Source organism: Pyrus communis, chromosome 14 (assembly GCF_963583255.1).
Source record: "Pyrus communis chromosome 14, drPyrComm1.1, whole genome shotgun sequence".
Classification (NCBI taxonomy): Eukaryota; Viridiplantae; Streptophyta; class Magnoliopsida; order Rosales; family Rosaceae; genus Pyrus; species Pyrus communis.
The window spans coordinates 9,815,184-9,832,218 of NC_084816.1; the positions used below are offsets into that span (position 1 = coordinate 9,815,184).

General features: G+C 38.6%; 1 long non-coding RNA gene and 1 other non-coding gene across 3 annotated transcripts; both read left to right on the forward strand.

The window, feature by feature from the left end:
• The first annotated feature begins 12,373 nt into the window (after positions 1-12,373).
• Positions 12,374-16,454, forward strand: LOC137714199 (uncharacterized). Of its 2 annotated transcripts, XR_011065409.1 has the most exons (4): positions 12,374-12,607; positions 12,712-12,906; positions 12,995-13,079; positions 16,150-16,454. It is a non-coding gene; the product is annotated as an uncharacterized lncRNA (long non-coding RNA). The 2 variants fall into 2 exon arrangements; XR_011065408.1 differs by having other exon boundaries at positions 12,374-12,906.
• LOC137716650 (small nucleolar RNA R71) lies at positions 15,640-15,744 on the forward strand. The gene has a single exon (XR_011065715.1). It is a non-coding gene; the product is annotated as a small nucleolar RNA R71 (small nucleolar RNA).
• Positions 16,455-17,035: the final 581 nt, after the last annotated feature.

A 17,035-nucleotide genomic window follows, 5' to 3' on the forward strand; every position in this document is an offset into this window, starting at 1 on the left:
AAATAAAAACTTATGAAAATAACTATATTTTAAAATTTATAATATAAAATTAAATAAAAATTAAAATAAATTGGTTTAGGTGACAAAATATTTGGATTACGTCACGCAAAGATTTAAAAAAATAATTTTTTATCTTATTTATTTTTGTAAAGACTTTGTGTGACGAAGTTTAAAGTTTTGTCACACAAAGTGACTTTGCGGGACGATATGTGTTTCATCGTGCAAAATTTTATTGTGCAAGACTTTGCGCGACGATGTGTATTTCGTTGGGCAAGGGGTTTTTTTACTCGTGAATCCTTGAGGGCGTCCCAAGTATGATGCAACTTAAAAGCTTGATTTTTGGCGTAGTTCTTGTCTTATAAATTGCCATTGCTTTGTCACCTTATGCAAGGAATGCATAAATACAATTAGTTGCAAAATAAGATTATGTACATGACAAATAAAATATCAACAAATAAACTCACCACTTCTATAACACTCCTTCCTCTAGCCATGTCAACCGCGGCTCTCTCCAAGCTTCCCTTCCAAAGTGTATAGTTTGTTGATAACCTTCCACCAATTGTAAACACTACCAACATCCCTACGGCCGGCATTGGAGTTTTCCTTGAACTTATCAACAATTTTAGCCCAGAAAACCTTTTTATTTTAATTCGTGCCAACAACACCATCTTCACTAATTGAAACCCATGCCAAGCACAAAGCAACATCTTCCTCAAATGACCAATTACGACCTCTAATATGATCTTTTGCCATCTTAAAAATTTTGGAAATGGGAAGAAATGGTTTTGGAAGATGGTAGAAAAAAATTGGAAGAATTGTCGGAGAAAAATGAGTATTGTATGGATGTTTCAACAAATACATAGGTATTTATAGAGTTTTTGTATGAATTTTGAGTTAAATAATTTTTTTAATTATTTTAGCCGTTGGATTTAAATTTGGGCCCTTAGATTTTTTTGGGTAAATTACACAAAGCTACCTCAACTATAGGTCGAATTACAATCTCATACCTCATGTTTTAAACATTGCAATGTCATACCTTAACTTATGAATTCGTTGCAATGTTAGACCTTTGTTAATTTTTCTATCAATTTGACTGTTAAATGCTGACGTGGCACGAACAGACCCAACTGAAATAAAAATAATAATAAATTATTAATTTTTATTTAACCTTTAAAATAAATTAATTTAACCATTAAAATTAATTTTGAAAAAAAAAACTATGGAGGATGACACAAACAGCACACCTCCTCTTTGAGGAAGACCAATTTTTCCATCCCTCCCCACTGCATCTTGCGCCATGGTGCCACCCTCTCCTTAATCAAACAACACATGTTCCACAATATCGTCTCTGCGTGCTCCATTGCCGTACTTAACACTTTCAGCAGCCTCTGCACAATCCTCGACACATACTTGCCATCCTCTCATATCTTCCCCGACCCCTCATTCACCGACGACGTCGTTTCCAGCACCTTCAACACTTTCTCCACTGTCACCGTCGTGGAATTTGAGTCCTACAGGAACTTGGACAGTAACTACACCGCTTCTAAATGGATAAATCTAACCTTCACTCTTTTCGGGGTCAACAAGGCAAGCAAACAAGAGAGACTCGCTTCAATGTCTGTCGGGTCCTCGCCGAATTCGATGGTTTGTCCAAGTCCTCTGTTATGGCTACGGTAATCACCGAGAAAAATTGGTCCCGTCCCTAATCAGACACCATTCCGGCCCGGTCCAGCTTCGAGAAACACACTGATTCGATCGTCCTGAGAAAAACTTCACTGTGAATAAGGTTTTGCAATCTGGGTTCTCTTTTAAGCTTGTAAAAAAATGGGAAGAGAGAAGCGAGGATAGATGAGGGAGATAGAAGGAGGAAGTGAGGTGAGGACGAAGAGGACCTCATATTCAAAGTTTCTCATTTCTCGTTCGTTCGTAAATTTTTCATACTTTCTTATTCCTAGAATTTTTTTTTAATTTTTTGAATAGAGGTAAGAGAAAAATACAATTGCAGGAAATTCAGAAACCACGACGAATGGAACTTCCTATGTTCAAAGATCCAAATCAAGTAATGGAGGATGAGACATAGCCCCACCATGAGGATCCACGAGACTTACCGCGATAAGAAGAGTAATCTTGCCACTACGAAGAACCACCACCATGGTAGCCACGAGAATTACCGTGGCAGTGGAGAGTAGGACAGCTCCATGACAACTGGGCCATGAAGCAATGACATTTGTAGCCTATGGAGCAGTATCCCAATGAGCAGTTGTAAAGTAGCAAGCCCACGTGGCAGTGACCTAGCAAGCAGTTACAATACGGCCAGCCTAAGACCTGCAGGCCCAAGAAGCCGCGCGAGCCCAAGTCGCATCGAAATGAGGAAGGGCCCAGTGTCCACGCGCCCCTGCGGCCTAACCCACGCTTGCAATCTAGCTCTTGACCAATATCCGACCCACACTCGCAGTCCAGCCCACTATTGTGGCACACCTAGCTGCCCAAATTGGTCCAAGATTGGTTCAACTGTCCCAACTTCATATGTCTGGATCGACGATTGAACCGAGTGTATTTTCACCCTATTTATTTGCATATTTGACATATCCCAACTCAAATCTCGCACCCGGAGTCCATTACACTTCGACTACTTAAAGAGACACATACCGTCTATGCTCTTCCATTCCAAATGGGGAACAACACTTGTCTCGATAAGTCATAGGGTTGACAAGCGCCTACGCGTAGTAGATGACCTTAGTGAATCAGCTCTTGCAGCAAACCAAGACACAATGTGCCCTATAGAGGTGTCCCGAAGTAAGTAGCATCCTGGCAAGCAGCCCATCAGCCAACCACAAACTAAGCATTCTGGCAATGTACACTCCCAACTAGCCCTTCAGATAGCATATACTCTCGTCTTAGCACGTGGAGAAGCGTGCACTCTCGATTAGGGCCATAGACGAGCACACATTTGCGATTGAGGCCACACTCCGATAATCAACATAAGCCACCTTCCAAGCAAACTATTCATTCGTGGTTAGGCCTGCAAGGAGCATCTGTTACCTCACATCGGAGTAGGCAGCATGACGAACGAAGAAAAAAAGTCACTCAATTCGACTTATGTTCAACCGACAGCCTGCGAGAAACCTACTTTTCTATTATGAATGTACTATATGCACCGCAGATGTGGCATAGACGAGCCAAGCACATGGAAGGGCAACCTAGACCAATATGTCATGACCGGGGGTAGCTGAAGGATTTGCTACCCTAGCAAAGGCAAATTCATGAAGAAATAGATAGGCTCCTGACTTAACGATTGCACGATTTCCAGCGTAACAAACTTACGGATGACTCCGACAAGAAGTGACCAACATAAGCAAGTCACCCTTCACGGACGAGATCGAGTAGGCAAAGCCTCCTAACAAGTTCAGCATGCCACATTTCACATCCTTCAAAGGAGATGGAGACCTGAAAATGCACCTAAAGCACTATCGCAGTGAAATGATCCTTTATCGGAACAATAATCCTTTCATGTGCAAGATATTTGCCACCACTTTACAAGGTGAATCGTAAGATTGGTTTCACACTCTGCTGCCATAATCCATCTAGAGTTTCGAAGAGCTTTCTTTGGTTTTTACCAATGAATATTCATCGTATCGCTCGATCAAGAAGAAGTCCAACCACTTGTTTAAAGTAAAAAAGAACACAAAGGAATCACTCCATAACTATATGAAGAGGTTCAAAGCAGAGAAGGCAAAGATAGTCAGATGTAACGACTCGATAGCTAGTGCCACGTTCCAAAAAGGACTCCCAACATACCACCCATTATTCGGAGAATTAATCATGAGAGAAGATCTAACTCTGGCAAACTTATTCGCTTTAGCGGAGAAACATACACTTTGGGATGAGGCTCGGCGAGTAAACAAGGCACCCAAGTAGCCTTGAAAAGAATCGGCAGTAGCTTAAAAGAATGAGGATAAGAAATCAGACAACAACAAAAGCAAGTATGAGGCTAAGCGCAGAGACCAATCCTTAACTAACAGAGGCCCAACGTCTAAAAACTATTCTAAGTTCTTAATCCTGATCCACTAAATCCTCCGCGACACCAAAAGTGAACCATAGTTCAAGCTGCCAAAGCAATCAAGGGAAGATACCTTCAAGTTAGACTACACCAAGTATTGCGCATTCCATAGAGGTCTCAGTCACATAACTGACAACTACTACACTTGGAGGAACTACCTAGAGAAACTGGTGGAAGAAAGCAATGTCGACAGATATTGGATAAGCTAGCTACGCAACCTAGAAAGAACACAGACGTCGACAAAGAACCGCCGACCAAGACAATTCAGATCAATGGCATTTTTGCCGAATCCGAGCATTTGGGGGCCACCAACAACTCCAAAAAGAAGAAGATCCAATAGGCTCTATTAGTCTATGAGGTCCAGGTAGTCAACACCCAACCTGAACCCATCGTTGGCTTCACCGAGCAGGATGTTGAAGGTGTCGACTTCCCACACAACGACACACTAGTGGTATCTATCGAACTAGCCCATAATATAGTCGACAGAATAATGGTTGACAATGGAAGTGTAATAAACCTACTCCAACTTTGAGTCATTCACACGTCGAGTGGATGTACTCACCAGATTCAACATTCACACCTCGACTACCATCGGCAAAATAACACTCGATGTAAAAACGCACCTAGTGCTCTTAAAGCAGATGTTTATAATAGTTAGCGACTCGTCTCCTGATAATGGGATTTTAGGTTGACATTGGCTAGTAAGACTGAGCACGATAACCTCTGTTGAGTACCAAAAAATCTCTTAAGGAAGAAATCAAAGAGATCAAGTCAAACTAGGCTGCATCCCGATGATGCACTGTACAAGTTTTAAAAAAGTCAAAAATGAAGTCATTTAGCCCGTAGAACCTACAGAAGTACAAAGGGATAACGAAGCTACCACATAGCAATTACAAGAGACGATTTAAGAAGACACCGAGCACATCTTTCTTGACCTAAATTAGCGGTCAGACCATATCAACAACTTGGCGGAGTTGAGAATCCTAACCCCGCCGAATGCACATCCAAGGCAGATCCAAGTGATCTTGGATATGAAGTCCTTTACTACTCTGAAGAAGATTCAAAGTCTAACCAGACGAGCAGTCGCACTTATTATTCACATGTTTGGTGGTACCTGAAGCGGCAATAAGCTCTAGAAATTCAAAAACTGAGGGCCTGACTACCTGTATCCATAATTCAAAAACTTTCCTCGATGCGAAAACTAGCTACTAGAAATTCAAAAGCTAACTTTGGTAACAATTGTTGCAACCCAGAAGCTCAAGCTATACCTTCGGACGCACACAATCATCCTGATGACACACTATTTCATTCAATCCAGATACACAACGATAAAGGTGCAAACACTGCCAAACACAAAGTTTTCTGATGAATGCATTAACTCAGCCTGAAAAGAGCGTCAAGGGCAGACGAACACTAGAAGGAAGCAAGTTTTGTCCTCGTTGCCCTAAAAGATTGTACAAATAAGCATTCTATATCGGCAATTGAGCACCATCACTTGCTGCGTGTGACATGGCCCTAACTGACCCTTGCTCCATAACTCAACTTTATAGTGGCCCAATACCGGCAGTTGACTATCGTGTCCTGCTGCGTGTAATAGGGTCCCAGCTCCATGACTTCCTACCGTACTTACCTTGCATCACCTCGTAATCGTGAGAGTCATACTTCATGGCTCCTCGCCACGCCGACTTAAGATCTGCAACTTCTCGCTGTGTCAATTATGTTTGCAACTCTTTAGACTTCAAAGCATCAAATGACAAAGCATAATACAAGGCTTTACAAACAGGTGTTTTGAATTACAAAAGACTTGGCAGTGAAAAAACTCAAAATTCATTATAATTCCCAACTAATCACTAGCCAGACTACCAAGGTGTGCACATCAAAGCATCTGGAGATGACGTAATACTTAAAAAAGGTACGAAACTAGCTTGAGGGGTTTCAGACTTACACCCTTACTCAAGTTTAGCGAGCAAACAACATCCAAGCAGATAAGCTAGTCGGCCTAGGTTCCGCCTTCGACCATAAACTCAAACGCTCTATTCTAGTGAAGTATCTGGAAAAACCAAGCATAAAGGTGGAGCTGGCAGCTGAGGTGTCACAAGTTAGTATAACTCCGAACTAGCAAGATTCCATTAAGACTACCTGGTCAATGGTACATTCCCCACAGGAAGATTGGAGTCTAGAAAACTTTCAACAAAGGCAGCACGCTACTACATATGGAATGACATTCTCGTCCATAGATCCTACATTGGACCACATCTTCGCTGCCCAGCGCCTTCTAATGACCTAAAAGTTTTAAGTTCAATCCACGAAGGTGTTTGTGGAAATCACTCTAAAGGCCGATCCCTGGCACACAATGCTCTTAACGTATGCTACTATTGGCTTACTATGCATTAAGACACTAAGAAGTTATTACAAATGTGCAATAGCTACCAATGTTACAAGCCAGTACCAACACTACCTGCCAGTGAACTACACCTGCAAACGAGTCATTAGCCGTTTATGCAGTGGGCAATTGACCTGGCAGGGCCCATGCCGCCCATTACCGAGGGCAAAGGCATAATGATCGTGGAAACTAACTATTTCATCAAGTAGGTGGAAACAAAGCTAACAACAACCACAACTCAGATGAACATCAAGCGTCTATTATGGAGGAACATCATCTGTCGATTTGGCATCCTTCAATCCATCGTCATAGACAAGGGTTCGCAATACATAGGCAAAGATTTGGCAAAATTCTCCCAGAAATATTGCAGCAAGCAGCACATGTCCAAGCTAAGGTATCCCCAAGGAAATAGGCAGGCCAAAGCATCTAACAAGATGATTCTTAACTGCCTCAAGAAATCTCTTTCAAATAAGAAGGGAAAATGGCCACACGAACTTCTCGGATGTTTATTGGCATATCGCACAATCAAACGAAGAGCAACCAGTGAGACTCTTTTCTCCTTGGCTTTGGTTCAAAAGCACTCAATCTTCCCAATGTCCTCGTGCCAAGTATCAGCACTCCATTGCCAAACATCGAGCAAAACAGAAAAAAGATGGCCATAAATTTAGATCTGGTAGAAGAGGAACTTGAGAATGTCATCACCCAAATTGCAACCTATTAGCAACAGCTCTTCTTCAGCTACAACAAAAGGGCGAAGATCCAGCAGTTCCTACCCCAGAGATTTAGTCCTAAGAAAATACTTCATCACTACCCACAAAGAATGATCCAAAAAGATGGATCCCATCTGGGAAGGTCCGTACAAGATCAACAGAGTAGGTGGCAAAAGTAATTACACCCTCGCCACCATGAACTATAAAGAGATCGAAAAGCATGGAACGCCTACAATATGAGGAAGTGCCATACGTGACCTTCCGCTACATAAAAGCCCGAAGACTTAAGCAGCTCGACGGACACTAATAGATTCATATTTGTACAAGTTTTTATAACCTTAGTACTTGGATTATGTATAGTTTTCATCCCTTAGTAGTAGTTTACTTGTGGTTTTCTTATTTTGTAGGATTAATTGCAAAGAAAGGGATTTTGAGGTTAAAAGATGAGTTTTAAGAGCCTAAAAATAGTCCATAAACATTCAAGGGAAGATCATAGGATATCAAAGTGATGCCTAAGACATGGAGGTGACACAATTTGGAAAATCTAGGATATGGGAGTTTGTGTCCAACGACTTTGATGAGCTGCCATTTTTTCATCCAGAGGAACCTCATTGCATACCATATATGGATGAAAGATATGGAAGTTTCTTTCAAATGGAGTTAGAATCATGTCAATCCGATATTCCTACAATGAATTATTATCATCTTAATGACTGATGTTCTAATTTCCAGGTTCGAGCAACTTTGCATTTCAAGTGATTTGGGTCAAATTTGTGCAGTTCATTTGAAGTGGAGATTTAAAGCCCAACAAGTAAATTAGTTTGACCAGTTGGATAGAGAGAATATAAGCTACCCTTTTAGGCCCAATAATGCACTTAATCCTCATCAAAATACAAGTGGAGGGTGGAGATGAAAAGCAAAAAGAAAAAAATTTGCCGGCCGCCCCCGCGCAGGGGGGGGCGGTGGGTCGAGCTTGGTGTTGGTGTTGGGATTGAATGGTTTTGTTCTAAGCGGGTATTGCTACAAAACAGGGGAATAAAAGGGAGAATGGCTGCAGACTTGAAGGGGGGAAAAAGGAAAAGAAAAAAAAAAACATAAGAGGGAAAGGAAGGCACATAAGAGTTCGGCAGCTTGAGGAGTGCAAAATTCTCCTTTGGTTTAAGGGTTTCTCGTGTTCTTCTTATCTTTAGTTATGTTTTCCATGGCTATGTGTTTCTAAATTCTTTTGCTAAGGCTACAATGTTGCCATAACAAGAATATTTTCTGGTTTTAGCTATTTGATTATCCAAGACAATTTCCATCATGATGAATCTCAAATTTTGGGCTTAATTAACTTGTTCTTTCGTTCTTGACAATTGGTCATCGCTTGGATGAATTAATACATGTTTATTGCAGGTTCATAGGCATACACCCATGTTATGTTCTTGTTCAAATCATGAATTATAGATCACAATTTACTAGAAGCATATACCATGTTCTAGGTTTTGTGTCGTTGTATAAAAGTTCCATTGTACTTAGGGAACTTCAAGTTATGAAATCTAGGCATACACCATGCTAGGTTGCTTTTTAGAAGAATATAATTTGATGCATACATCATGACTGGATTATAGAGTTGGGAAACTTAATCATCAACATAGGAGTTGTTAATTGGATAGTTGATAGCTAAGAATCGGAATAGGATTGTTATTGGTGAAATTGGATGCCTTAGCCCTTAACTTTTGGTTTGTTCTTAAGTTTTATTGTTATTGGTTTATTTATTTTCTTAAACTTTCAGCAATTTTATCTTTTAGTATTAATCTTCATAACCAATATTTCCTTTAATTTTCTTGCTCAATAATATTTTCAATTTTACTTGTGCATTAAGTGGTTAGTTTTCGAATTAAATCACCGTTCCTTATGGGATTCGACTCCGTACTTGCACTTTCACTTGTTGTATATATTAGTTTGTTTTCTGATTTTTATTTTTATTCTATTTATCAATTATTATTATATTATTTTTTTTCTTTTTTGTTATAACCTTTTGGTATATGAATGGAAGGCGTTCACGAAGCCTTGAGTCAGTTCCTTTGACCCAGAGATCGAATGTACTTTGTGAAATCTAAAAAGGAAAAAAGAAACGCAATACATGGAAGAGGAACAGGAAATACCTTAGCCCATGGCGGCTGATAGAGATTTTACCACACATGCAAATGGGTTAAAAACTCCTATATTACTTGCAAGAATGACAAGGTTGTTGTAGTATAAGCGGTTCTCGCAAGGTCGTTCTCCACAGGGATTATTAAATAATTCGAAACAAACTAAATTTCAATTAATTACTGTAAAGCAGAAAGTTGAGATGATTGGTTTTATAACTTACCTAAATTAAAACGAATTTAATTAATAAAAATAAACTAATATGCAATATTAAAGATGAAAGGAAAATAAAACTGTTTTGGAAAAATCAAATTAAGAAAACACTAGAGTTCCACCATCACCTTGCAATCCTATGTATTTTTATCAATTACTTATGATCTACACATGCCACTTTGAAGGTTAGGTTTTTCTAATTTATATTCTACTTGGAACCTCCAACATAGAACGTATATCTAACATGCAACCCGTCCGGACGTTCGGATTAAATCTGAACATGAGAGACTCATTATGCTTTATAAAAACCCTTTGAAAAACCATGCAACCCTTAAGACGTGGTGTTCATCTTAAGTGAAATTACAATCATTAATCACAAGAAGCCAGCATCAATTTCAGGGAACATTCCGACCAAAATTGCATCAAATTACTTTTCTAAAGATCATAATGGTGATCAGGCATCAAGACAATTAGATAGTTTTAATCACGGTGATCAATAATTCAAAGTATGCATGCAATCAATCATAAGCAATTAAATAAAAATCACATATTCATGCTAAGGCTTACGGCTTCACCCTAGCAAAAGGAATTAGTTACGCATATTCATAATTGAAATCATAGAACATATTATTAAGAATAAAATGAATGAAAACACCTTAAAGTAGAAAATCTCTAAGAACCCTAACCAAGTTCTCTGTCTCCCAAAAGTTGCATAAAAGAAAAACTCCAAGATTTAGAACGGCTGAGCCTTTTAATATCTCCCTAAAAGCTAAAACACAAACCCTAACCCTAAGGTATTTTATTCCCACTAAGAAACTAAATAATAATAAAATAAAATAGAAAATAAAGCCTAATTAAAATAGGAAAAACTGCACAGAAACTGTTCAGCCCCGTTTTAGCCTCAAATCTTCTTCAAATCCGGCCCAAGATAGGTTGTTTTAAAGATAATAACATTCTGAACACATCTCCAGAAGGCCACAAACCCATCCGAGGTCATCTTGGGCTCCAAAAATGCAATTCAAGCCCGAAACGTCACTATTCCAGCACTGCACATTGCTCCTTTATTTTATTGCCAGAAAATCATCGCTTGGTAGAAAAATCTGATATTTTGACACGATCAAGCTAAGTGACTCACGAACGTCCTCCAATTGGAATTACTCCAAAATTCGTCCATTTGACCATGTTTTGCTCCAGAGGAAGTCGAAAATCCTATATTGGAAATATAATTCAAAGTATCAAAATTCTTCCAAATTATTAACCAAAATATACTAAGAATAGGGTTAAATATATAATATAAAATATACTCATCAAAATACCCCCAAACTTAGCTTTTTGCTTGTCCTCAAGCAAAACAAAATTAGAAAACAACAATAAACATTAACAAACTAGAACTTAACTAAAACTAACTGACAAAAATTTTCACCTTCAAAGTTGCAATCCATAGAACAAGTTAAAAATCAGAACATCTTTTCAAAAGTTCCAACCAATCCCACCACAGAGTCTAAGCCATTTAGAATCAATTAGAAAAGAATTCACGAACTTCCTTTGGTGTAAAGTGAATCAACATAGCTAAGGAGACTCGACTAAAACCCTTACCTCTTGTCCTTCTTTATTTCACACATACTAACTTTAAATATAACTATTTTTCTTTTTCTTCTTGATCTTCTTCTTTTTTTTTTTTTTTTTTTTTTTCTCCAGTAACAGTAGTGGTCGTGCAATGTCAGTTCACTTAAGCTTTCGATCCAACCCATGTAGCGAGCTTTAGGTCAATGACTCCCAAACCACTAGGGCTTTAGGGCACTAGGTGTAGAACACCCCTAAGGACTTATTAACCCGAGCTGAAAAGGCTACGAAACCAACTAACCACCCTGCCCCATGCCAAAACTCTACTGTTTGACGCGAGAATCACTGCTGATTAGGCAGGACTGGCCCGGTTACTAGGCAAAGTCTCGGGTGAGACAATTATTACTTTATAACACAAACTAACTTTACTTTATGTAGAACAAAAATTAAAAGTGAAACTTAGACTAAAAGTAAGTGTTTCAATCTCACTCCCCACAAACATGTTGAAGTGAATGTGCAAGTTGTCAAAGTATAATTCATGAATTAGTGTCTAAGCAACGATAAATAGAAAAGACTTTAATGTGAGATTAATCTTCACCATGTCCATTTGTTATAACGTTTAAAATAATCTATGGATATTAACTTACAAAGAATGAAAATTTTAACTTGACACAAAAATTAAAAACCTAAAATGTTATTTCCCACCCCCAAACTTATTTCACACTTTGTCCTCAAGGTGTGGAAAATAAATAGAAGAGACAAGAACATAAACAAAACTACTGAATCCTATAAAATGTAAAACAAATATCAAAAATAAAGAAAATACCCTAAGAAAACAAAATAGGAAAGAGAAACAATAAAAGAAAATAAAATAAAATAAAACAGAAAACAAGAAAGAAAAGAAAAGGAAAGAGAAACTAACACACCAGAGATTTGAAGAGGAAACTGTGAATTTGCCAAGGTGTGCTGACCAAAAATGTGGAGAACAAAAACGCTACTGGACACTTTGGGGATTCGAAAGCAGGACCTGGTAGTTGGGACCAGCGAATGCGCGCTGACCAATACGTACAAGTCCACACTTGTGTCAAAACCTAGCAACAGCCACAATATAAGCTGGTGTAGCAGCTGCATCCGTCATTTGAAAAAAAAACCTAGCTATTCTTGAACACGCTTTGGATTCCCTTTCACTAGCCTCGAGCCCAGAGCCAAACGGCTCTCTTCTGTCCATTCCCATCCCCTGTGCAGAAAGATAATAATATTATTTGTTGTAAACCCCGAAGCCCCTTGTTCTTTCTAGAAAAATGAGAGACATCTCTCACTACTCTCATTTCAAACCTATTCCTCTTAGCCCTTTCTCTCTCTAGAAAATCTGGAAAGGCTTTCTTTTCTCCATTTCCTCTCAAGTCCAGCGCCCATTTGTACAAACCTCCTATATGCAGCAGTTTCTTCACTCGTTCTGCAACAAAAAACCAAGGAGCATACACACTTCCGTGTCTCTCTAACCCATCCATGGTGGAGTAAGCAGGAAAACTGAGATGCATGAAAGTAAATCCCTCCTCCATGTGTGTCTGTATTTTGTTTTTCTTCTTTTCAGATTTATGTGGTAAACTAACACATGCATGTGTTTTCATCTGTGTGAGGACCCCCAGTCGTTCCAAATCTGAGCTGATCCACACCACTCGCTTGTCTCGGCTAAAACCTGAAATCAACCAGCTACGACATTGTAGATCCGGGTTTTGCAAAGGTGAAAATGTTGTTGTCCACCAGTGAGGAGACCCCATTTCTGAATGTGCTTCCTCATCTACCCCCAAACTTAAATACTGGCATCCGTGGCATTTTCAAATGTAAAAGCGATAAATCCCAAAAGTACCCACATTTGTTGATATATGAACATTTCCACAGTAACTCATACACTTGATTGCTGTGTTACAGGGATGACCCCAGATTGGCAAAGACACATTTGGCTGACCAAACTAGCTGCCTTCAAGGAAGAATGGTCGCGTAGCAAAATAGAGAGGTATAACATCCCGTCCCTGCTTGTGTATTACAGATGTGGTTGATGATTGATGTGGATCTACTACTGGATGCATGATTCCGTCTGAAATAATCTCTCTGTGCATTAGTTCTTGTTTTTCTTGTGTGCTGGCTGCATAAAAAAATTCAAGTGATGTAAGTTTTCAGAGATAACATGTAGAAGATGCTATCAGTAACTGAAATAAAACAAGTAAATGCAAATAATTTTTGTTTTCTTTCTTTTTTAATTTTTTTGTTTATTTATTTATTTTTTTTTTTTTTGATACCCTAAGAAATAAAATGCAGCTTGAAACTGAAAGTGATGAAATAAAAATGGAAGATAATAAAGAAAAAGTTAGAGAATTGGGTTGCCTCCCAATAAGCGCTTTATTTTAAGTCTGTAGCTAGACGTCGCATAAGTCTGGTAGTCAGATCACTGGTTCCTTTAGAGTCAATGACTCACTTGTACCAAATTTCCCAATGCATGGTTTAAGTAAATACTTCTTGACCTTGAGCACACAACCCTTGCCCTCTTTTTCAATGTCCACGTTACCGTTATGAAAAACCTGCTTCACCATATAAGGGCCCTTCCACCGAGACTCTTGTCTCCCTAGAATTGACTTGAAATTTGAACTTAACAACCATACTTTGTTTCCAGGCTGTATTTTTTGATAACTTGGACTACCATGCAACTTTTTATTCTTGCTCTTGACATTTTGGTGTTTTCGGTCCATCTGGTTGCTCGGATCTGTTTTTGATTTTTGCACTTCAAGCAATTGAACTTTGTGTTGCTGTGCTTTACTATCACACTCACGAATCACATTTTGAGTCTTTATGGGCAGATTGTCAATTGATGATCTGGTCACAAATTTGGCATGAGGCAAACCATCTAATGCATCAACACGCATGCATTCTTGCTTATCACATGGATGTGTGGTAGCTTCAAACAACCTAAAAACAACCGTTTGATCTTCAACCCGGAATGTTAGAGTTCCGGCTTCAACATCAATAAGAGTCCGGGCTGTTGCCAGGAATGGACGGCCCAAAATGATGGGTGTTGTCAAATCCTCATCCATGTCCAACACCATAAAATCAGCTGGTAAATATAGATTGTCAACCTTAACAATAACATCTTCAATGACTCCTCTAGGGTAGGTAATTGAACGGTCAGCCAATTGAATAATGCTGGAGGTTGGCTTCAGCTCTCCTTCACCTAAACGTTTAAAAACAGAATAAGGCATTAAGTTTACACTAGCACCTAAGTCAATTAAAGCACTACTAAAATCACAATTTCCAATGGTGCAAGAGATAGTAAAACTCCCTGGATCTTTCTTCTTTGGAGGTAATTTATGTAATAAGACCGCACTGCACTGTTCTGTTAGAATCACTTTTTCAGAATCCAGAAGCTTCTTTTTCTTTGTGCAAACATCTTTCAAAAACTTGGCATAAGATGGAATGTTCTTGATTGCATCAATTAATGGTAGATTAATCTGAACTTTAGCCAAAGTCTTCATAAAATCTGTCAACTGTTGATCTTTAGCTTTAGGCCTCAACCTCTCAGGATAAGGCATTGGAGGCACATAAACACGTTCTGCAATTTTTGTGGTAGCTTCTGCAGTATTTTCGGATCTGTCTTGTGGCTGCCCTGAATTTGCAGAATCTACAAAAATATTAGATTTTTCAACATTTCCCGAATCTATTTGTGGTTGTGGTGCTGCCTGCGAATTTCCGGCACAATTTTCATGTTTGTTGTCATAACTTTTGCCAGACCGTAAAGTCCGTATAGCATTGCATTCTTCTCGTCCTCTTGGATTAGGTACTGTTTGACTAGGAAATGTACCGGGTGCTCTTTCTGAAACCTGCAATGCAATCTGCCCAATTTGTTGTTCCATATTTTTCATTGTTGCATGCATATTTTGGATTTCTTGATTGGTCTGTGCAAATCTTGCATTTGTAGCAATTGCTAATTTTTCAATTGCAATCTCCCAAGTAGCCTTAGGTGCAGCAGGTTGCTGTACCTGTTGTTGAAATTGAGGCTTTGCATGTTCATCTCTATCCCACTTCAAATTAGGATGATCTCTCCAACCAGGGTTGTAGAAATTTGAATATGGGTCGTAACGGGGACGCTGAAAATTATTAAATGCATTAACTTGTTCCGCTGCAAACTCCGAATAAGCAGCTTTATGTGGACAGCTCAAAAAATCATGGGTTGTCATGCTGCAAATACTGCAGGCAGCTTGCAAGGGCTGCTGTACAGCAACCTGTGAACCTGGAATTCTTTGTAATAACATGTCAAATTTTGCATCAAATCTTTCAAGCTTTTTCTCCATTTTTTCAATTTGTGCTGACACATATGGAGAACCATTAGACATCTCAAAAACTGACCTAGATTGTGGCTGCTCAATTGCCCATTGCTGTGTATCTGTTGCCATTTTTTCAAATAACAAACAAGCCTCTTGCGCATTTTTATCCTTGTACGAACCCCCGCATGAAGCATTGACAAGAGTTTTTGTAGTCATATTTAGCCCTCTGAAAAATATGTGAATTTGATCTGTACTGCTAATACCCGAATGTGGACATTTTCTAATCAACTCTTTGAACCGTTCCCACGCCTCATGAAACTCTTCATTTGGTTTTTGTGCAAAAGATAAAATCTGAGTTCTCATGTCAAGAGTCTTTGAAGCTGGATAATACTTGCTTAAGAATTTTTCACTGAGTTGGTTCCAAGTGCTAATGCTTCCAGATGGAAGTGTGAGGAGCCATCTCCTTGCTTGATCTTTCAGAGTGTATGGAAATAAACGGAGCTTAATAGATTCGGCTGAAAATCCTCTCACCAAAATATTCTTGCATCCCATTAAAAATTATGCAATGTGCATGTTAGGATCGTCGGTTGATAACCCATGAAATGTAGGTAGAATATTCAACATGTGTTGCTTTATTTCAAATGCAGACCCTTCCTCCACGTCCGGATAAGTAATGCAACTTGGTATGTTAGTGGCATGAGCTGTTAATGAATCCCCTAAAGGTTGACCACCCTCTGGAATAACAAATGCCATTGTGTTTTCACTGTGCAGATCCTCAGAAAACAAAGATTGTAGAAAAGTCCCTTGCAGGGAAGGAACCCACTGCAGATTTTGTTTCATGCGTCTCCTCCCTAAAGATTGCTCAGGTTCTGGATCAAATGGAATCAATTTTTGTGCTGCTGATCTAGTTCTGACCATGCACAGATTGTTGTAATCTGCAGTACTGCTGTAATCTGTAAAAATAAAATGAAAACGAAATGTAATATTTTTTTTATTTTTTTTATTTTTTTTTTGTGTATAGACTGCAATAACTAACTGTAAATTTGATTAGAACGAATTATTTTAAATAATCCCCGGCAGCGGCGCCAGTTTCTTGATAGAGATTTTACCACACATGCAAATGGGTTAAAAACTCCTATATTACTTGCAAGAATGACAAGGTTGTTGTAGTATAAGCGGTTCTCGCAAGGTCGTTCTCCACAGGAATTATTAAATAATTCGAAACAAACTAAATTTCAATTAATTACTGTAAAGCAGAAAGTTGAGATGATTGGTTTTATAACTTACCTAAATTAAAACGAATTTAATTAATAAAAATAAACTAATATGCAATATTAAAGATGAAAGGAAAATAAAACTGTTTTGGAAAAATCAAATTAAGAAAACACTAGAGTTCCACCATCACCTTGCAATCCTATGTATTTTTATCAATTACTTATGATCTACACATGCCACTTTGAAGGTTAGGTTTTTCTAATTTATATTCTACTTGGAACCTCCAACATAGAACGTATATCTAACATGCAACCCGTCCGGACGTTCGGATTAAATCTGAACATGAGAGACTCATTATGCTTTATAAAAACCCTTTGAAAAACCATGCAACCCTTAAGACGTGGTGTTCATCTTAAGTGAAATTACAATCATTAATCACAAG